Source organism: Miniopterus schreibersii (genome assembly GCF_964146895.1).
Source record: "Miniopterus schreibersii genome assembly, chromosome: 12".
In the NCBI taxonomy this organism is placed as follows: Eukaryota; Metazoa; Chordata; class Mammalia; order Chiroptera; family Miniopteridae; genus Miniopterus; species Miniopterus schreibersii.
The window spans coordinates 44,401,647-44,423,764 of record NC_138112.1 but is presented as its reverse complement, the minus strand read 5'-3'; the positions used below and the strand labels follow the sequence as shown (position 1 = coordinate 44,423,764).

At 49.3% G+C, this 22,118-nt stretch overlaps 1 pseudogene across 1 annotated transcript in view; it reads right to left on the bottom strand.

Moving 5' to 3' along the window:
- The window catches only part of LOC308564906 (methionine-R-sulfoxide reductase B1 pseudogene), a 78,275-nt pseudogene extending 59,378 nt beyond the window's left edge, over positions 1–18,897 (bottom strand). The window contains exon 1 of the transcript in view: positions 18,721–18,897. The product of the transcript in view is annotated as a methionine-R-sulfoxide reductase B1 pseudogene (transcript). The remainder of the gene's footprint in view (positions 1–18,720) is intronic.
- Between the last annotated feature and the right edge of the window lie 3,221 nt (positions 18,898–22,118).

The following is a 22,118-nucleotide window of genomic DNA, read 5'->3' as shown; positions in this document are numbered from 1 at the left end:
ACCAAGTTATAGCTAATTATAACAGTCACTCCCTCCCCATCCCAGAAAAAGGGTGGGCTGATTGTCCAGCATAATTATGCCAGCCTCGATGTCTCTCAGGGCCCGAGTTCTCCTGGACATCGACTGACCAGAAGGAATTTCTGTCTCAGGGCTGAAAGCCAGACTCAGCTGGCCTCACCCTCGGTGGGTGGTTCCCAGTGCACACAGATTGTGCACAGCAAGGAATGAACAAGACCTTCCATTGGAATGAAAAAAGGAAATACTGCCCATTATTTAGAATTTTTAAAAAATTACAAGTAAATTAAGGTTTAATAATGTTTCATGAATGAATTGACAAGAAAGCCTATAAATAATTTATGAATACACATTCATGTATCGTGGGTTCATGTTTTAAAACAATTTCAGGGATGGCAGTTGGTGGTCACTGCCTTGGACATGGCCTTGGATAACCACAGCCATTTCTCTAATCTGCTCTTCTTTGAAACTGATTCATAAAAGACCTTGGGAGTCGGACTAAGGGATTTGGCTTCTCTCCTGGGGCTGTGAAGGCTCTCTGAAGGTTTTAAATAGAAAAGAGATTGTAGCAATTCTGCAGGGAGATTAACACCACAGTAATTAGTGTGGATTCTGGAACCAGCTGCATAATTTACATAATTTACTAGTTGTAATATTTGCTATGTGTTTAACCTTAGGCGAGTTATTTAGCCTCTTTAAGCCTCTGTTTCCTCATCTGTAGAACAAGGCTAATAGGAGTAACCACCTCTGTTTTTAATTGATTTTAGAGAGAAAGGGGGAGGAAGAGAGAGAGAAAAAGAGAGAGAGAGGGGCATTGATTTGTTGTTCCACTTATTTATGCATTCATTGGTTGATTTTTGCATATACTCTGACAGGGGCTTGAACCTGCAACCTTGGTGTGTTGGGACGACACTCTAACCAACTGAGCTACCCTGCCAGGACGAAGAGTAACCACCTCTTGATGTTGTAGCAAAGATTAAAAGAGATACTGCATTCAGAGCACCAGGCACAGGGCCTCTGGCATACAGCAAATCATCAATAAGCATTCATTATGATTCTATTTTAGAATAGCACTCTCTTGGACCCACATCTTAATGTTAAGATTCAGACCTCAAGCCGCCACATTCTAGAACCAGCTCTTCAAATATAGGTGGAAGCTGCCTAAAAAGCAGTATTTGAAAATACACACATTCTTAGGCTCCAAAACCTCCTAGGTTTACTCAGTCCTGAGCACAGTGGTTTTGAAGGCCTCTGGTAACCCGCAAAGGCATGTCTGGAAAGTATGAGCCATTGTATGTGGCCTTTGTGTATAAGATTTAAGTCCAGCTCTACCACACTCCAGTGCTCCAAGCTGTCTTTTTCCAACATGGTAAGCTCTAAAGCTAGTTCCTCCTTAAATGTCTTATTTTTTTTTTACTTCAAAACATTATTACTTCCTGGTTTAGCTTCACAGCCTTGGGGCTGTACGTACCCCACCACTAATAAGCATTAATTGGATTTTGAAATCCAAAAGAAACAATGACAGGTGGTGTTATTGTTATTAACCACTCAGCTTCTAGCTGGTTTTAAAACTGCATGCCTCCGCCCCTCGGATTTTGGAAAATCCCAGTCCTTTTTCCAGTTTAAGAAAGTATTTGCAGGTGTGAAATTTGTTCTTGCAGCTCTGCCAAATTGCATTCAAGAGCGCCATCTCCTGGCCAAAGTTGAAAATGAAAGGGAAGGGATCAGCAGGTGCCTATGTGGTCTTGGGCCTTTAATCAGGGGCTTAACTACTTAACCATGAAAAGGAGCTTCCCGGGGGTAACGAGAGTTGCCCAATTTGCAGAAACCGGGTGTTTATTTTTGTAGCACAGTTTTCCAGATGCCTGCATCCTGTGTCCTTTACGGTGTGTAGCATCTGCTTATACCGCGTTGCTGGTGTTTATGGTTTTGCTTAAAGATCCGTCCTGAACGCTGAGGGGCATGGCAAGAGCTAGGTCTCCCAGGTTTGAAAATTGGATGCATGGACCCTGGAAATCTTCTGGGGTTAGCCTATTAGGACCCAGGAATCAGGTACAAGTCTCTTTATATTAACAATACTAGTCTCTCCCCCCAAATCATAAGAAGACAGGTTGAACTTTGATAATACTGTATAAAAGCGAGAAAATGAATGAGAACTGAAGCAATGTGGTCCAGGGTCAGCGCATCTGTGGCTATCTATCACCCTGCTCTTTTTTTAAAACAATGCCAGTGTTTCTGCCATAATGAGATATATATGTTTCTGGGGGACTGGGGGAAAGCACACTTTCTACAAAATGGCAAACTAAAAACAAGACTTACGGGGAAAATAAGATTCAGACAGACAATTGAAAGCATCACACCACTGTAACCAGAGCTCTAACAAAAAGAATAACATTCTTAATTTGTAAAAACGAGCAGTTTCAAAAGACTGTTCAGTTCCTAATAAATAAAAATCTGCAGAAAACAAAGGCTTTGCCTTAACAAGAAAAAAGGAAAGAAAAGATAATTGATGGAAGGCAATGTAAGAGAAGCTGCAGTCTGGACTCTTGGAGATAAGCAGGAAGCACTCCTAAGACCAAGTCTCTGACTCAGCTAAGAAAGCAGGGAGGCCTGAGGCAACTGAGCCCTGCGGCCGCCCCCTCCCTCCTCGGCACGCGGTAATCAGCTTCGCGTCTGCCTCTGCCGATCCATGGGACAGTCTGGGAGCATCACACAGGAACCAGTGCAACTTCCCCATCTCACTGACATCGTTCCACCGTTTATCAACCGCATTTGAGCTAATTTATGTTGAAATCACTCACAAACACACCAAGTGTTGGAGCAAAACAGACTGAACGTGGGATGCTTCCCTGGCACAGTTTACACCAATCCCTGGGGAAAGGATGGGCCTGTCAGCCCTGCTTCTTCCCCTTGCCTGCCTCCCTACAGCCTCAGTGCTGGATTCACAGATGTCCCCACCTCCTAGCCACAGGGGCTCCGTTAGGCTCTGGGCTCTCAGGTTTCAATTATGTCCAAGGTGTGGTCAGATAGTTAGCAAGACAGCATATATTTGGCAAACTTATCTGGGTTACAGGTCAGAGAATCTAAAGTAAAACTGTCTTAAGAAAAAAAGATTTTTGCTAACCTAATAAAAAGTCCAGATGTGGATGTGGCTTCAGATCTCACTGGAGTCAGGGGCTCAGATTTGGTCCCTACCTGTCTGTCTTTCCCACCTCCACTCTCCCCATTTCCTGCTTTCCTGGGTAATAGTGTAGCCCTTTTCCAGGCCCTCACCACAGATGGCGCCTGACTACCTCTCACTTCATAATCCTTGCAGCTAGCAATCCCAGAGAGAAGAGAGATTCTCTCCCCCAGTAATTTTTGAAAGACAAATAAACAAAAAGCCCCCACCAGGACCTGTCTCGTTGGCATGGCTTGATGAAAGTGCTCCCCAACCTTGCTCTCCTTGTCCACTGTGGTTGGAGAAAGAAGGCCAGGATTGTGGGCTGACCTCTAGATTCAGGAGTTGAGCCTACCCCAGCCAAACACATGTACGTGGAGACAGAGAAGTCCCCAAAGGAGAGACCAGCCTGGTACCTGGAAAGGGGGAGCAGAGCACCCCAGATACCCATCGCCACAGTGGACCGAGCCAGGCTCCCATCTAGTAGCTTGTGAGGTTAAGAGAGCCCGGTTTCTGATGAACACAATATCTGAGCAACACTATTTATCTTGGACTTAAACAAAGGGACAGAAAAAGATGGATCTAGCCTGCTCGTATATTTTGTTTGGCTTGATGGTGCTGTTTTTTGTTTTGTTAATTGGCCGTCAACATTTAGAACTTGCAAAATTTAGGGCTTCTCTTAAACTGGAGCCACACTGTGTCCATTTTCCCACACGGCGCCCCTTTATTGGACGGTCCTCTCCCGTTCACCTCAGTCCCCACTATTCCCTGTGCTCTGCCATCCTCCCCCAGCTCACTCCGTTGTCGCCCACCTGGCCCCCGGAGCCATCTGAATTTGCAGCCTGCCACGTGAGTCTAGCTCTGGCCACCCAGCCTCTCCGATGGAGCTTGGCAAGGGTTCCCTAGTCAGGAAGGGCTGGGTGGGGTGGCTCTTTCTTGCTGCGCTGTCCTGCCCTTACGGTGCTTCAAACATGCTCTTTTAGGACTTGCTGCCTTCACGTTGCTTTTAAGTTAACAGCAGGTAATTTATTGAGATATTATTCTAGCTTATTCTCCCAGCTGTAGGCAAATGAAACAGTAAATTTTCTCTCCCCCTTTCCTGGAAGAACAGCCAAGCATTTGTGTCCACGAGATCTAAGCAACCTTTGCCTGTGGGAGAATTAACAGGCTTTTGTTTTCAGGAGCCTAATCACATAGGACCTCAGCTGGATTGCTCCAGGGAGAGCAGCGTTCCAAGGCACGCAGAGAGGGAGACTATCCAAGCCAGGAAATAATCACACTCTCTGAGACTCGGATAAAGGAGGGAAGCTGGATTCATGAATGACCTCGACCTTCGCCTCACTTAAAGTCCCCCGAGAGGAGCAGGATTCAGTATCTGTTAGGATTCCTTCTCCTGCAAAGGACAGAAGACAGCCAAACAGGCTTAAGGTGGTGAAAAAAAGATAAAGGAAGTTGGGTAATTTATTGGTTAGTTACTAAAAAGTGCATCAGTAACTAACGTTATTCAGGCGTGGTTGGAGCCAGGGATCTAAAATATACCATGAGGACTATTTCTATCCATTTCTCAACATTGCATTTCCCTCTCTATGTTGATTTCATTGTCAGGATCCACGGAATGTTCCCTCAGCAGCTGTCTCAGACGACGACAAAAAAACCTCATCGGCTTCTCAACAGAATAGACTACACATCAATTACTGAGCCCATCACTGACGCCAGGTGACACAGTACTCCAGCCAGTCACGTTTCTTCTCTGAGACTGGGAGAACCAGGTACTAGAACTGGAAGAAGGGGGGATAGACGCTGAGTAGCCAAAACCTACTAGAGACTCCCAGGACACGGCACCAGGAACCAGGGCTCAGGAATCCTGGCAAAAGCTGTGCGTCTGAGCTTGTTGTAACAGGCATGGGGTCCACTGCTTCTCAGTGGATCCAGCGGAACATGGACAAGGAGAGCCAAGAGCTGCACCCACCTGCAGAGAGCCTTCTTTGGGGGGGGTGCATACGTTCCCAGGGCTCTTGCACAATCGCTAGGCAGGAAAGGGGTGCATGTAGGCACCTGCACGTGCACCCACATCTGTGCGCGCACAGTCAGACTTAATGATGGTCTTTGCTTTCCTTATTACTTTTGGCAGATACAGGACGAAGCCAAATCTGTTTGTTTGGGAAAGTGATGTTTGTAACATCCCAATAACCACAGTCCGTTCATTTTCATCATACAAACTTTTTGTCTCCGATCTGCTGTCTTTTTCCCGAGGTTTCTTAACACCTGCAACTGTATCCATGGCACTCTCCGACCTCTTTCCTCTGCACTGAGCCAGCTCCCTCCAGGCTCCTTCACCACCAGCCGCTACACTTCACTGGCCACACCTGCCTCTGTGCTGCTGGCTTGAAGCTGGCACCCCAGGCAGTGCCCGCCGCTCTGTGATCTAATCTTCGTCCTCACAGTTGAAGGAGATAGTCCCACCCCTTCAAAAAGCTTCTTCATTTAGGTGAGAAAGAATTCTGTTCATTTATGTTGGCCCCCTAACCAACACTATCTCCAATCAGAGATTTTCAATATGATAATACAATATATATAACAGACTTTATGACACTTGCTGGTTTCCTCACTTGAGAACAGTAGTTTTTAACCACTTTTAACGTCTGTCTTTTTTTCTAAACCCTAAAATCCCATGCCCTCTTATTCTAAGTTAGTTTGAAACTTTAAACCAAGTATTTTAACAAAAAATTAAATCAAAGCAAGGATACTTTTAGATCACACTCTCCCCAGAAAGATTCTGAGCCAGTGGGCTGGGGGCAGAATCTTTGAAGCACTGCTTTGAAGCATCCCCTAGCGAGGGAAAAAAAATGCACAGACTTCGTATCAGTGCACACGGAGGTTGCATGGGTTTAACACCTTTTATATTTTTTCTGTACTTCAGTAAAATTCTACTGGCTAATGTTACACTGGAACAAGTGTGGACACTGACCAGCTGAAGTCTCAACCTTGTGTGTATCAATATATGCACACATACATATGCATGTCCACATATATGTTGCACGTGGATCTGTAAATACACACCCGTGTGTGTGTGTGTATAATTTGTTCATTCACTCACTCAACAGTATGTATCAAGCACCTACCATGTGTCTGAAACAGCAAAAACCTCTCTTAAATTAATCTCATGGAAAGGAAGGAAAAAAACCTCTCACTCTGCAAGTTTGCACTGGAATATTCAGTCTTGTGCTTAGACCAGCAACATTTTCTTCTTTGCTTACTGTTGAGTATCTGCAGGCTTTGTCCCCAGTTCCACAGTGGGGGACTTCTATGTGGCTGTTCAGACCCGGCAGGGAAGAGGCCCGCAGTGAGCACACAGTGCGGTGGGAGAAACACTCTCAGGAGCATTTTGAAATGTGATCAACAGGCACAAGGGAGGCCCGCATGGTGTAGGAGACCCAGTGATGGGAGATTTGATTATAGAGAATTAAGTGGAATTAAGTGGGCTAAGCCTGGAAGCGGGGAGACCAGGGTAGGGATCACAGCAGTTTGGATCAGGGTGAGGGCAGTGGCAAAGTGCTCGGTGAATGGATCTGAGCTACATTTGGAAGTAACACTATGGAACATGCGATCGGGATGGAGATTGATCCCCTGATTTCTGGTGTGAACATGCTGAGTGGGAATTGGGGCCATTTACTGAGATGATAAGGAATGCACAGAGGAGGGCAAATTTGGAGAGTGGGAACTAGAGAGTGTTGACTTGAAACAGCTGATCTCTGTATTTGATTTTTACCTGCTCAGGGCCACAGTGTGAGCTGTTAGGGGAAAGTGCAAAGACAGGCAGGAATTTAAATCCTGGCTCTAGCACCTGAGACTTGTTGATCTTGGGCAAAGTTAGTGACAGCTTGGTATAACGACTGCTTGATTTGCAGGGTTAAATGAAATAGTGAGAGTGACTGGGATTGCTTGGATGGGTCCACAGCCCATACTTAGCAAGTGAAATTAGCTAACACTCTACCCAAGTTCCTGTCTGCTGGAGTCAATAATTCTGAGAGGATGAGAGAGAATGGGTGGGGTACAGAGGCCCCTGGGGGAAAGAAGGGGGAAGAGGAGGGAGGAGGGGGGAAGAGGGAGGAAGGGGGGAGAAAATAATGCTGACAGGTCCTTGGTCAGTTTGGGGGACCGGTTTTGAGTCATCCCCAGCCAGGGGTGGGACGGAGGTAGGATGTGGTGGGGTGGGTGTCAGGTATGCCAGGTAGGGGCTTGTAGGTCTCGGTGTCCCGTCCATGACCCCGTCCATCCTGCACGTGGGCATGATGGTGACCTTGTGCGATGCTGGTCCAGCGTGGTGCAGCTGTGCCTGAGGCTTGGCCTTATGTGGTGATGATTCAGCGGCGTGTAGCTGCTCAGGCAACACTAGCGCACTGCTTGCTGTGGTCTGTATAACCAGCGCTGTGCACAATAAAGGAGGAATCGTTCTCTCGATGTCAGCTCCAGGGGCCTTCTTTACCCTGGGGATCTCACCTCCAAAACACCCCTTGCAGCCTCCCTCCCCTGACAGTGGGGAAGGGGCAATAGAGTCGCCTTGAGTGGGAAGTGGGGTGAGGGTAAGGAGAGGGAGAAGACTGGATAAGAAGTTGAGGACACTCTGTCCTTAAAGACCTATGTGCTGCTTCAGGAGCCAGGTGACCCAACATGACTCAAAGTTGGGGAGAGGGAAATTCCTATCACCCCTGAACCCCCACTGAGGGCTTGGGGCACCACCACCAGAGGACAGATAGCTGCACCTGACAGAGCTGCGCATTAAACCAAGGGCACTGTTAGCAGGGACGGGATGGTTTGCAGGCACCAAACTGCATCAGGGATTAGAAGACCATGAATGGACTCGTCCTGAGATAAGCAGGAATACCTGGGGGTGACTTTGAAACCATCTGGAACTCCATTCTGAGCAGATGGGACTCACAGCAATCAAGATGTGAGAGTCAATGATAATTCAATCGTATGTTACACTCTCGGGCTGGCACAGCCAGGACATCTGAGTGGCCAGCATATGGCAAGTAAAGGCCTGTGTGGTTCCCCCGCCCATTCCTTTGCCCTTTTTACAATAAAGGCCCCTCTAGCCCAGATTCTACTGTTTTTGTGCTTCAGTAAGAACCCTCATTGTTTCACCTGTTGGCATTACCTTGCCTGCAGCCTCTCCGTGTGATACTGTGTGTAATGTGCACGTATGTTCTCTGTTGCCTGGCAACATGAGAGAAAGCTGATATATGAGGTTCAGTGAGTAAGCAGAAGTGATGATGTACGTTCATTCACTCAGTAAATATTTGTTGAATATGTGCCAGGCATTGTGTTGGTTCTAAATCAAATGGTATATTTATTTCAAAATAAACCTAGTAGTAGAACTGGCACAGCTGGAATACATATTTTCTTCTGTCTTATGTGTTTTACCTTTCATATGAGATTTCACTATTGGAATAACTAACACCACTGACATCAAAGCGCACACATACACCCCAAAACCTTAGCCACCACTGGCTAAGCATCGTAACAGCAGGCCTCCCTGCTTTGGAACGTCCCTCTTAAAATCCTGGTTGACGATGGGAGGAAACAAGATGGCGCGTAGGTAACAGCTGCTCCCGCCGCCTCCCGCAACCACATCTAAATCACAACTAAAATACAGAACCACCATCCCTCAGAGCCTCCTGAGACCTGGCTGCACAGAAGCCACACAACCAGGGAGCTGAAGCAGCACCGAGACCGGGAGGAGGGGCAGAGACGCGGGCGGGTCGGGGCTGAATCTCAGAGACCGGGCTGCGGGCCCACACCCGGTGCCCCGGGTTAAACCCGGGAGGGAATCTCGGTGGGAGAGGTTTCCCGGAGGAGTGAGGGGGTCCCAGCCCCACAGCAGGACCTCAGCCCAGGGTCTCAGGGCCGGGAAGAGATGTCCCCACAACTCCAGGCTGGGAAACCAGAGGGACTGTCCCTGAGGGTCTCGGAGGCTGCGGGAGCCCCAGCAGCTCCTCTAAAGGGCCCGGCGCGGACTCACTCGGACGCTCCCTCTGAGCCCAGCGCCGGGCAGCGGCCTGAAAGGACCCGGGACACTCGGGGGGGAACTAACCTGCCTGAGATCCGGGCGAGAGGCGGAGGGGCGGCTTCCTCCCGGGCAGAAGGGCTGGCGGAGGCCATGGCTCCTGCTGCGAGTCCTCCCTGCACACAGCCGGCAGGCAGGCGCCATGTTTGAATCGCCAGCACCTGACTCGCACCTTTGGCCCCGCCCCGTGATTCCCGGAGGCCCCGCCCCTCCCCACCTGCAGCTCATCCAGGCCATTTCCAGGGGCTTTTCTGTGCAAGTGGCCTCTCGAGCCCCATGCTTAGGATTTTCCTAAAATCTCTCAAACAAGCAGCAGCGGGCCCCATACGGCTTGATAAGAGGCCCCAGGCCTGGCACTAGCGGCAGCTGCATTGGCTCAGAGCTTGGCCTCTCCTGGACACCCCCAAGCCCAGCACAAGTAGCAGCCAACTACGGTTTGCTGTGTAGCTCATGCTGGGTGGCCCTGGGCAAGGCACTGGCAGAGGCTGACTTTGCACCTCCCGGGAGGCCCCAGAGACAGTGCACCTGGTGGTCAGACTCGACCACGCTGGATTACAGCCCTACCACATCCACAAGTGACACACTCAAGGGGCGCACTTGGTGAACACCAAAGCCCCACTGAAGTAAATCCTGCTCCATAGGGGTGTCTCCAGCACAGCAGCTCTTTGGCTGTAGTTGCAGCTGGTCCTCACAGCTGATTGGCCTGGGGGTCATTCCTCCCAGGGACGCCAACAGCAACCAAGGCTCAACTACAATAGACTACACAAACTGAAATGAAGAATAATTTACAGGGAATCAACAGTAGAGTAGAGGATGCTGAGAATCAAATCAGCAATTTGAACATGAAGAAGAAAAAAAAACACCCAACCAGAAGAGCAAAAAGAAAAAAGAATCTAGAAATATGAAAATAGTATAAGGAGCCTCTGGGACAACTTCAAGAGGCCCAACATTTGTATTATTGGGGTGCCAGAAGAGGCAGAAAGAGACCAAGGAATTGAAAACCTATTTGAAAAAGTAATTACAGAAAGCTTCTCCTACCTAGGGAAAGAAATAGACTTACAAGTCCAGGAAGCACAGAGGGTCCCAAACAAGACGAACCCAAACAGGCTCACAGAAAGACACATCATCATTAAAATGCCAAAGGTTAAAGACAGAGAGAGAATCTTAAAAGCAGCAAGAGAAAAGCAATTAGTTACCTACAAGGGAGCACCCATATGACTGTCAACTGATTTCTCAACAGAAACCTTGCAGGCCAGAAGGGAGTGGCAAGAAATAGTCAAACTGATGAAAAGCAAGGACCCACAACCAAGATTGTTCTATCTAGCAAAGCTATCATTTAGAATTGAAGGTCAGATAAAGAGCTTCTCAGACAAGGAAAGGCTAAAAGAGTTCATCACCACCAGACCAGCACTACATGAAATGTTGAAGGGTCTTCTTTAAGAAGAAGCTAATGAACAAAAGAATCTGATGAACTAAATAAATCCAGAAACATTGACGCATGCAACAGACGATCATATTTCAGAGGGAAGAGGGAAGGGGGGTGGAGGGTGGGAAGAGATTAACCAAAGAAGTTATATGCATATAAGTATAACCCATGGACACAGTCCATAACAGGTGAAAGCCTGGGGAGGGGGTGGGAGAGAGGTGGAGGGGGTCAATTGGGGGGGGAAATGGGACACCTATAATACTTTCAACAATAAAGATAAATTTAAAAAAAAAAATCGTGGTTGAACAAACTGTCCCTCAAGTGAGTAATTAAGGAGCATGACCTGGGTTCAGACATAGGGCTGAAAAGAAGTGGTGCAAAAATAACTCTCTCCTAAGAGAGCTTTACCCCAGGTGGAAAGATTAGAGGTATACCTGAAATAACCACATTTCCCCAAATGACAGGCCCCTCCCAGGCACTCAGTAGGACTACCTTCCTGAACCCCTTGTGGAGGGATGGAGACTTATGACAAGTTTGGTGTCAGTTTCAGGTCAATCATTTAATTGTCCATGCAAGACCTTCCAGAACTCTCCTTCTCTTTGACACAGTGACCAGCACAATTTGAGTTGTAGCAGCTCCATCACTTTGGGTCCCTGAGTGTTCACCATGAGCAGAGCCCTCTGCCAGCCCATCAGGGACACATAGCAGGAATGAGAAATAAACCTGTTTTTATTTGAAGCCATTGAGTGTTGGAGGTTGGTTCTTATAGCAGCATAACCTGGGTTACTCTGACTGAAACACTGAAAGGATGGAATGACCTAAGCTCTAGAGCACTTTTGAGCATGGGGGAGGATATTAAAGAAGTTAGACTCACAAACGTAGTGGTGTGTGGGGTGTTTTTTTTTAATGGTATTCCAAAAACTACAGGCTGCCAAGCTTGACATTGACTCTCTACAAGAGTCTATAAGGAATAGGTAAAGAGAATGCTATGAACATTTAAAAAAGAAAGCAGAGACCATAAGGAGTCAATGCGGTTCAATGACAATAGCAATCAACCAACTAATTTTCATTTGCTATGCAGACAGGTGTTATATCAGTCAGGGTGTTGGCAGGTAACAGTGTACTCAAATTAGAATGTCTTTCAAAGAGAGCTTTATAAAGGGACTATGCACAGAGAATATGCTCAGGTTATAGGAAAACCACAAAGAACTCTATAGTTCCCTGGGCTAGAAGAGTGGGGATGTCACCACCCCTGAGCTTGAAGGGGTGAGAGTGCAAACCAGGAACAGAGTGACTGTACACAAACCACACCATCTTTGCTGGAGGGACTTGGCCAGCCTGAAGTAATCTTGTATTAAGGGAGCCTGGAAAATAAATATCCAAACTCATCCTTCTCATTTCCTCCAATTTCTTGTCTCCATTGGCCAACCCCAACTGGAAATCCAACTAGAGGGCAGCCCAGATGTAGTCCAGATAGGCCAGCCTCCTGGGGCACAGAACAGGTGGAGAAGGGTGGAGAGCAGATTTGGAGGGGCAAATAGAAGATATCCAGATGAGGATCACTGGGGAAATTAAATATACATGATGTACCTGGACCTCAGTGAGGTATATGACCAAGATTGTTAGGAGTTTCTTAAGGAAGCAATATAGGTCATGTCCTCTTCTGTGTTCCCACAGCACTTTGCGCTGACACCCTGGAGTGGATGGTGGTCAATGTCCTTTTCTCACCATGCTTTAGGGCTTGGCCCAAACTCCGAGACAGGAAAAATCTCATTTAAGAGTGAAATGTGACGTTTGTGAATCCTGGGGGCCTCTGTCTGGCACATGTTAATCGCTCAATAATAGGGCAAGGGAGACACTGGAGGTGGGAGAAGAAGAGATGTTCTTTTCTAGCCGTAGCTGGCGGTGTTACTGAGCCGACTCACCTCCCTTTACCCAACTGCAAAATAAGAATTATAATCGCTGCTCAGCTGCCTTCACAAGGTTGCAGTGCAGTTTGAGTGAAACAGCTTGTGTGATTTAAAGGCTCTTTAAACTGCAGAGAGCTGCATAAACGGTGGCTTCACGGTGGCAATAACCGCGGTGGCTGCGGTAATATCCTTGGCTCTTGCCAGGAGAGCCCCCAAACGGCCCCGGAGCCCGCGGGCCCGCCGCTCCCCCTCCATCACGCCGGGCACCCGGTGGCCGCCAGGTGGCAGCGGAGGCCACGCTGCGTCCCCCGGGTCCCCTGAAGCAGCCCCGCCCGGCTGAGGGAGACCCTGCCCCGAGGGCCCCAGGGCGAAGCTCCTTTTGCGTCTGAAGCTTAGTGTTGGGCCCGTAACAATCACAAAAAAGCTTCTTGGACATGGTGCAGCCCTTCCGGAGCCGCAGCGAAGGAGGGAAATCGGCTCCAAACAGCCCGTCTAACAGCGAAAGGGAGGAAATCGGCCCCAAACATCCCTGCTGGACAGAGGGAGGGGCAGCTGCCGGCTGGGCCCGAGGGGGGTTGGAGCAGCTTCCAGAGAAGCAATATCTGAGCTGGGTCTTCTTGACTGAGGACTGCACTTGAGGCAGGGGGCGTGGAGAGGGGCCCTCCAGGCAGAGGACCCAGCAAGTGCGAAGAGCACCTGGTGCATTTGGAAATGAAAGGATGGATGGTAAGGGGGTGCCTGCTGCAGGCGTTTAGCGAGTGGCGGCCAGTGAAGTCCAGTGTCCAGCAATGTGCAGGACAGTCGTGCATAAGGAAGAACTGTCCTGGCCTGTAATGTAATGGCAGGAGCAGCCCAGCTGAAAACTGATAGTCTGGGTGGGCAAGGGGAAGCTTGGATGTGAGACGTAAGTGGAGAGAGAAAGTAGGGCAACCAGGTGCCAGGAGTGAGAAGGGCCTGGTGGCTAGACTGTGGGCCTTGGGCCCTCCCGCAGCTGACTCAGAGCCACTGAATTTCTTCCCATCTGCAGGGAACTGGCTCCCGCTGTTTCTAAAACCAGCTGGCATCCCTGCCCGGCTCTGGAGGGAGAAGGTGTGGTGGGTGAGCCCAGGTGTGCTCTGAAGGCTCCCCCCTCCCCCAAGGCTCTTGCTCAGATTCCCAGGTGTCCTGTTCCTGGCCCCAGCATGATGCCATCCACCTTGAGAAACTCCAGACTAAGTGTGGACACAAACGGGCACTTACAAAACATTCAACAAATTGAACTCACGGGATTCCGAGACCTGGAGCACCCGCTGCACGGGGCAACCCCTCCTTCCATGTTGCTCTTGTACTTAAATGAAGGCAGCACCACTGCATTGGCAGAATCTTTGCTCTGGGCCTGAGGGTCTTCATCCCAGGAGGGGACCAAAGACTTGCCTGCTAATGATTGTACGAGCCAGCATTTATTAAGCAGACTACTTTAAATCAGGCGTTGTCCTGGGTACATGACATACCCGATTACATTTCATCTTCACAGCGAAATCATTTTACAGGTGAGAAAACTGAGGCCCAGAGAGGGTCAAAGAGTTGTCTAAGGTCCCCAAGTGGCAGAGCCAGGCTTTCAACAGATCTGACTCTAAACCCCTTCCTTCACTCTCTCCCCCCTATACCAGCCTGCTCCTCTCAGTCACAAGGAGATGGTGGTTTCTGAAAGGGACCCAAGGCCAGGAAACCCCCAGGCAATGAAGACAGGCCTCTTCTTTTAGCAGCCTTGGCAGGATGTGGTCTGCGGAGGGCTGCAGTGGGTCCCCTAGAAGACGGTGTGGGGGCTCCAGCTCACTGCTCTCCTGGCCCTCTGTTCAGACCAGGCCCAGGAGAGGAGTGGAGCAGAAGCAGGACTCAGAAAAGAGCTCGGGCAAGGTGCTGTCTTCAGGGACACCCGAAGCTGCCTCGGACAGTTCCTAGCTTTGGGCTGAGGCCTTGGCTGCACAGGAATGTCTTGATTTAGTGACCTTTTCATGAGGGAAGAGGAGCTTGTACCTGTGGAGGCAGCACCTCCTAGAGCTGCTCCCCTTTTCCCAGGCCACCACAAAGGCCCATAGCTCACAGCCAGCACAGCCATTGCCTCCCCACATCCCCTGGACTCAGGGCAGGGAATTCACCAAGCGGTCTTTTCATTCATCCGCCCATCCATCCACCCACCCGCCCATTTATCATCTGCTATGCCCAGGCACTATGCTTAACCCCAGGGAGGATAACAGTCCCAATCCTGAGATTGTGGGGTTCGGTGATAGGGAGACTGGAAATATAAACTCGTGTCCCCAGGCCTCAGCAGCTTGTGAATATAAATGGGAACCTGTTCATTCAAATAACTTACTCAGAACCTTTAATTCCCTGCACTGTCCCTCAAATATTTCCTAAAATTCCCGAGGAGTGTTTGGCAGATAATCATTTACCAATCCATCAGTTAACCAACCTTGACCCCTACCCTATAGCTTGCTCCAGTTGTCCCTTGTCATGTCCTCTGTCCTCATAACCGAATGAGGGAGCCTCCACACACCCAGAAATGACAGTGTCCTTTCTGAAAAATCCATGGCTATTCAAACAGAGCTGCTCCAAGACCATAAGCCTTCTATGCAAAGCAGAGAATGCTGTCCCTTGCTCGGGTGGACTTGAGCCCCACTCCCAGCTCTCTGTCCTGGTTCCCAAGTGCGGGTCACAACCTGCGCAACCAGACATGGTAGAGCCGGTGCCAAGGATGCCCTCCAAACCTCTAGCCCCAGGGTGCCAGAGTGATACTGGGTTCCATGCCCAGGAGGAGAGAATGGCCTATCCTCATATTTGCACTGGACTTTTGTCACCTGGGACCTCAAGATCGTGCTGCTTCAGCCCAGAGTCTCACAAGTTCTGTGACTCACAAGCACTTCAAAGGGCTTGGCAGAGTACAAACAAATGCCTCCCATGAACAGCCACAATGTTCTCCCATCTCTCATTTTTTTGTCTTCTAATCCCACACTCAGTGCCTCTCCCAAAACTACCAGCCCATGCAAGTAGATTCCAAGAGGGTGCCCAGTCCACTGATTCCGATTCCCATTCTAAGCTCAGCTCGAACATTCTTGCATAAGTAACTACCGTGCGGTGGTGAAAAAGCTACCATAGGCGCAAACACAGAGGAGGGGCATGTAAACCAGGTAAGTGTGTCTGGGAGAAGGAACATCTGAATTGAGCCTTAAACAGTGAGTAGGGAAAATTAAAGTGTAAGGATGATATTCTAGATAGAAGAAAGCAGCACCAGCGAAGTTTTAGAGGTGTCAGCTTGGTGTTGCTGGAGTGGAAAATACAAGGGGGGGGGGCGCTGGAGGAATCAACAGGAACCAGGTCAAGGATGGCTTTATAGACTATCCTGAGAAGATTGCACTTTATTTTAAGGTAATGGGGAGCCACTGAAGGTGGTTAGCTAAGGAGGGAGAAGATCAACTGTGTGCTTTGGAAAGACTGTTCTGGTTACGTAGAATGACTGTGAGGAGTGCCAGAGAGGAGGGTGTTAATCTCCTCGAGCGAATGTTGGGGTGATTGGGGTAAGAGGTGATGAGGACCGGAGTTGAGCCGCGGGAGAGGAGGAGAGGGCAGAGGTGAGAGGGGACAGGTGCGGAGGAGGTCTGAGGCAGTTTCACAAGTTCAGGAGCACGGATGACTCCCAGGTTTCTGACTTGGGCGACCTCATGTGTCGAGGCCATTAAGACAGGTAATCCTCCTCCCAGGAGAAGGGAGAAGCAGCAGTTGGGAAGACGACCGGTTCCCTTTTTTTGAAACTGTCTGTGCACATCTTTGAGGGGTGACAGGCAGACTCTGGAAATAGGGATGTGCCGCTCGGGAGAGGTGTCTGAGGTGAGGGCATAGATTTGGAATTAGCACAGGGGAGCCCAGGCGTGTGGATGGGCCGCTGCCAGAGAGCAGGGCGAAGGAGCGAAGGCTGCTGAAGCAGAGCTCAGGCAGAGAAGGCGGAAAGGCGGCGTCGGAAAGGGCGGCTGGGCCCGGGTCTGGCCGTTAGGGATCCCGGGGGAGGGGGGGCAGCAGTGCCAGCCGGTGCCCAGTGAAGCGAGGTGAGGACTTGCTGGCAGGGATCCGCTGGCTGTGACTCGCTAGAGTGCAACACGCTGAAGTGTGCGTGACAAGGGAGGTCACTGAGAGAGACAAGAGGACGGGTCTTTGAAGGCCGGAAGCGACAGGAGAGAAATAAGGAGGCCTCAGGGTGAGAAGCCGGTGCAGGGAGTGCCTGCCCCTGGATGGGGTACAGTTGAGCAGGTGGCTGGGGGAAGGGGGGGAAGGGGGGGAAACCGAGCAAGAGGTTAGAGAGAATTCTCGATCAGTAGGCGATCTGGAACAGTCGAGGGGAGCAGGGCACTGAGGGGGCCGGGAGGAGAGGTGTGGCCTTGACCGGGTGGAGGCGCCCCTGAGGGGGTCTGTAGGGTGGAGGGCTCCTCCTGAGGCTCTCCATTATTTGGGGGGAAGGAATCTGTCCGGGCTGACGTGGAAGCTCGTGAGGCATGGAGAAGGCAGTGAGCACGCACAGCAGGAGTGAGCAGAGCAGCTCACCGGGATGCTCCAAGGAGTTGGCCTCGATGAAGCCTAAGTGCAAGAAGATTTGCTCTGGCAGAAAACCAGCAGCCCGAGCAGCCATCCTAAACCCCCCTTTCCTTTTCCTTTTCTCCAAAAGGCAAGGAAGTATCCTGAGGACCTTCCGCTGCCTCTTTTATGCCGAAGTTCAGCAAGTGCCGGGGCTGTGATGGAGAACCCGCGGTTCCCAGGCATCCTGGTGCTGCCGAGGCCTCCGAGCCTCTTCGCGCCTCCTGCAGCTCCCCAGGCCGCCAGGCCGCACCCACGGGAATACTGGCCGAAGCCCGTGCGCGGGAAGGTGGCAGAGCAGGTGTGTTTCAGATGCGGGAGCTGCGCCTCCGCAGCGAGCAGAGACAGTATTTCCAGGTGGAAGGGTGCTATAGGAGTGAGGGCTTGCCTCAAGCTCCCAAAACAGCAGAGGCCTGGAGAAGCAGAGCCGTGGTCCCCAGCAGGTCTCCCCTCACCGGGAGGGCCGGTCACTGGCTCTATCGGCCCCCCCGTGTTGCCCACATCCCTCAGCTGAGGGTCAGAGTTGGCCAAGGGAGAGCCTCCAGGGCTGGTGCCCCTCTCAGGGCTGATCTTCCTTTCTCATACACTGACTTTATCGCTTTGAAGATCCTGATGAGCAGGCCCCCCAGTCAACCCCTCAATCCAGCCTTCTCTTCAGTTGGCCCTGGGTAAGGGGATGGGGGCCAGGCAACAGGAGCACAGGGAGTGAGGAACCACCAAGTAAGCTCATCTGAGAAAGAACATTTAGAAACCATACTCTCCCACCCCAGGAGGAAGTTGACTTTCTCTCTCCACTGTCTGAATCTGTGCCCCTCCTAACCTGTCACAGACACCCTCCCCCCACTCCACTCTTACCTCTGCCCAGCCCCCATTTACTCACCCCCTGCCCCCTTTCTGGATTCACTGCATTTTCTCGAGTCTCTCAAAGCTCCACTGTATCCTGGGCCCAGACATCCAAGGGCTTTGGACCAACAGGACTGACTGCCATACAGCCCCCAGCCCTGCTCTCCTGTGCCCACCCCATGCACCCCAGGCCCAGGCCTGGACTCTTCCTTTGGCAGCAATTACCAGCCCAGGCTTGCTCATGGCCTCATGGCTGGTACTTTCCCCTGGGGGCTGGCTTCTCAGTGCCTCCCACTAGCCTGACATTGGCTCCTGGCCCAGAAGCAATGGGAGTGACTGGGCTAGCTGAGGCCCTCTTGCTCTGGGTCTAGTCATCTGCTTGAGTCACACTGAGGGCTGCCACGCTCCCTATAATGTCACCCCCACTGCCTCCAAGTTCCTTGAGGGCAGAGGTGGTGTTGGAGCCACAGCTACCTTCCCAGCACCTGACCAAAAGCCTGGCACAGGGAACATTTGTAAGTAGACACATAGAGAGAGGGTCAAATGAATGGCTATATGGGTCACTAGAAGGAGCTTAGGAAGGTGTTTATGCAAATCCTTGAGGGATAACAAGTATACTCTTGAAATATGGATCTGAAGCTGAGGAGAGGTGTCTAAATTGAGGTTATAGATGTGGGATCATCACAGGTGAACTTACCCTTGTGGATGGATCACTGCCAGAGAGTGTCTCCAGACTTGTTACGTAAGAAAAACTAGCTGCAAGCTGGGTTTTGGATATTTGCAGTGGAGAGCATTCCTGTTCAGACTTGATGCCTAAACTGAAATGTGAAAGATGGGTGAGAGCAGACAGAATTTTCAGGTAGAGGGACGTCATGATACAGACAAGAGAGATTACAGCTTTGTTAGAACAGCACGTGGTTGGGGCATCAGGAGTAGGAAAAACGTGACGGGTGAGCAGCTGTTGTCCAGATCACAATGGGCCTCAGAAACTTATGAAATATGGGCTTGATCCTGGAGGCAGTGCACAGTGGAGGTCACTAAAGGGTTTTAGTATGGGGCCCAACACAATCAGACTTGTGATTTAGAAAGGTCACTCTGGCTGCTGAAAAAAGTATGCTTTGCAGATTAACCAGACTAGAAGCATAGAAAGAAAGATACTGGCATAATCCACGTAAGAGAAGTGTTTGTCTCTGGACCACAGTGGTAGCAATGGAGGCGGAAGTTAGCATATCCCCAATGTTAAGGGAACAGAATGAAATAGTCACTTAGTGACTAACACAATATTTAGTATAAGGAGAGAGGAGTCAGAATAATTTCTGTTTTTAGCTTACCCCAGTGGATGATGGGTCTTTACTGATGGGACACAGGAAGAGAACTGAGGGGAGGGGGAAGAAAAAGGGGTGCAGGTATGAGACAATTTCAGTTTTGGACAGTACTGAACATTCTCTTTCCACAGATGAGTTGGTCTTAGGAAATAGAGACACTATATTAAAGTACAACCGTATTCCATTGTCCGACATACAACAGAACCGTGTGTGTGTGTGACCAGCCAGTAGGCTTTATTCCACCACACTTGGGGTCCTGAACTCTACCTGTGGAAGGCATCAGCACTGCCAAGCTGTAGACAAGGAGTTGGAGTCCAGTCCAGACAGGGAACAGATGGCACACTAAAAGTGCAAGTTTCAAGAAGGGACTACAAGCCCTGGCCAGGTCGCTCAGTTGGTTAGAGCATTGTCCCCATACTCCAAGGTTGCGGGTTTGATCCCTGGCCGAAACACATACAAGAATCAACCAATGAATGCATAAATAAGTGGGGAAAAAAATCATTTCTCTCCCCTCCCCTCTTCCCCTCTCTCTCTCTCTAAAAAGCAAAAAATTAATTTTTTTAAAAAAAGAAGGGACTACAAAAGCATGAGCAGGGCTAAGGCAGCCCGCAAGGGACGAGCCCAGGCACAAGCAACAGTGGAAAGCTGCAGGCGAGGGGAGGGGCTGTCAGGGGGAGGTTACCTATAGAAGCAGTGGCACGTGGTAGAGGGACACAACCGCTGCCAAACCAGGGCCCAAGTGACTGAGAAATAAATGCTCCAGCCCTCCTCCTCCCCCTCCCGGCCTCAGCTCCTGCCAGTGCCTCTCATTGGCTGAACCCACCTGGAAGCCAGAGGGCAATGGAACCAAATGTGTCATCCACCAAGGTCAGCTTGCTGTGGCAAAGAGCAGTGTGACGAGAGGGGAGTGGGGCTGCAGGGGCAAAAGCAGCAGTCAGGCAGGAACCTTCCTCTCAGGGGGAAGGGGGGGCCTCCAAAGGGAGGACAGTGAGTCAGAATCAGAAACTCAACTCCAATGAAACTACAAAGTTCTTAGCCAAGGAAAAAAGGTAAAGAAAGATTTATTTTGTGAACGCACTGGCTTAAACTGCAATGGAAAAAAATAATTCAGGCCTAGAAAAAAACAACTGGCAACTGAATGTGGAAACATTGTACATTCTCCTTTGAAACAAGGGTGAGGAAGCTGTATGGAATGCCTGGAGCTGCAAGGACCCAAATCCAGAGCTAAGAACCTGTGATTTAACAATTTCCAAACAAATGGAGTACTCTGCAGCTTCTAGTTGTGAAACTCTTCTGAAGATTTCTGATGGAAGGAGCCTCGTTGCAATAGGAAGACTGTACATGTACTATGTATGAAGGCAGAATGGTTTCCCTTCCATTTCAGTTAAATGGGAGTTTGTTTCTGGACAGTCACTCTAATTACAGGCCACTGACGGTCCTTGTGCCTTCAGTTCGTCAGGGTTGAGAACTACAGGGCTAATGGAATGTGAAATGCTCTAGGAGCCAAGTGGTATAAATCATTAGGAAAAAACAGCAGTTTTACATTTATCTCTCTTAAATATAAGAGGAGGGAAACTCCCAAAATGTTCTTGGAACACAAATGGGGCTATAAATCTCTCAACCCCAGAAAGACAAACTAGAGTTTGCTTCACAACCCACTGGATACAGATCACTGGGGCAGAGAAAAAGGGTGAGTTGCCTCAAGGTGTGGCTAAAAAAAATGCGTGGACATGGATGGTTTGGGAACTGACCATCTTTAAAGAATTCGTCCGCCCATGGGTCAAACGAGAAAGGGGGAATTTTGTTCTTGGGTGGCAAGTTTGAAGAATCCTCATTCTATTCCAGGGAGCAAGAGCTGTTGGTTGCAGAAAAGACGCAGTGGAGATGGGTGCTCAACTACAGTGATAAACATTAACATTGCAAGAGGAAAAGAACTGATTTTTAATATTTTTATTCAAAATGTTCAGAATTTATATTTCTTAACGATAAAAAATGGGATAGAAATTTTGGAAATGGGAAAATCCTAGTGTAAAGTCAGAGAATATAAACTGGGTCACATTAATATAATTCCAACGTAACTCATTCTGCCATTTGGGACTTTTTGGTGATTTTGAGGGAATAGTTACTGAACATTTACTATTGTGCCACACACTTTGTATTCATTATGTCACTTAATCCTTACAACCACCCTCCCAGGTGGGCATTTTACAGACAGGAATCTGAGGCTGACAGGTAACTGACTCGTGCAGGGTCACACAGCTGGGGAGGTGGCAGTCAAGTCATACCTAGGCTTGCAGCGAAACTGATGTTCTTTCCAGTATGCAATTCTGCTCCTCTGTCCTTCGTGGAAGTTTTGTTAAAATATTCCACTGTTTCTGTGGAACACACCTTTGAAATGCCTCTTTTTGGACCCCTCAAAAGGGAAACCACCCTAAAGACAGCAAGCACATTATCTCGTTAACTACCCTGTAATTCAGCTCCTCCCACCTTCATGTAATCTTCCTTCCGTTCCCTCCCTAACCCCAAATGCAAAAATGCTGCTGCCAACTGTCATTTTGGCAAGCATTTATCTCAGACTGTGATCTTACTTCCAGGCATGTTCTCTGTTTGACTCAAATACATTTTTATAAAAATGTTCTACAAAAAAAAAAAAAAAAGTATTTTTTAATTTTAGAAGTGACCAGGTACTTGTGCTCTACAGCTACCATGTAACAGTATGTCAGAGATGCAGGTATGGAGCACTCATTTACAAAAACAATCCGAATATGGT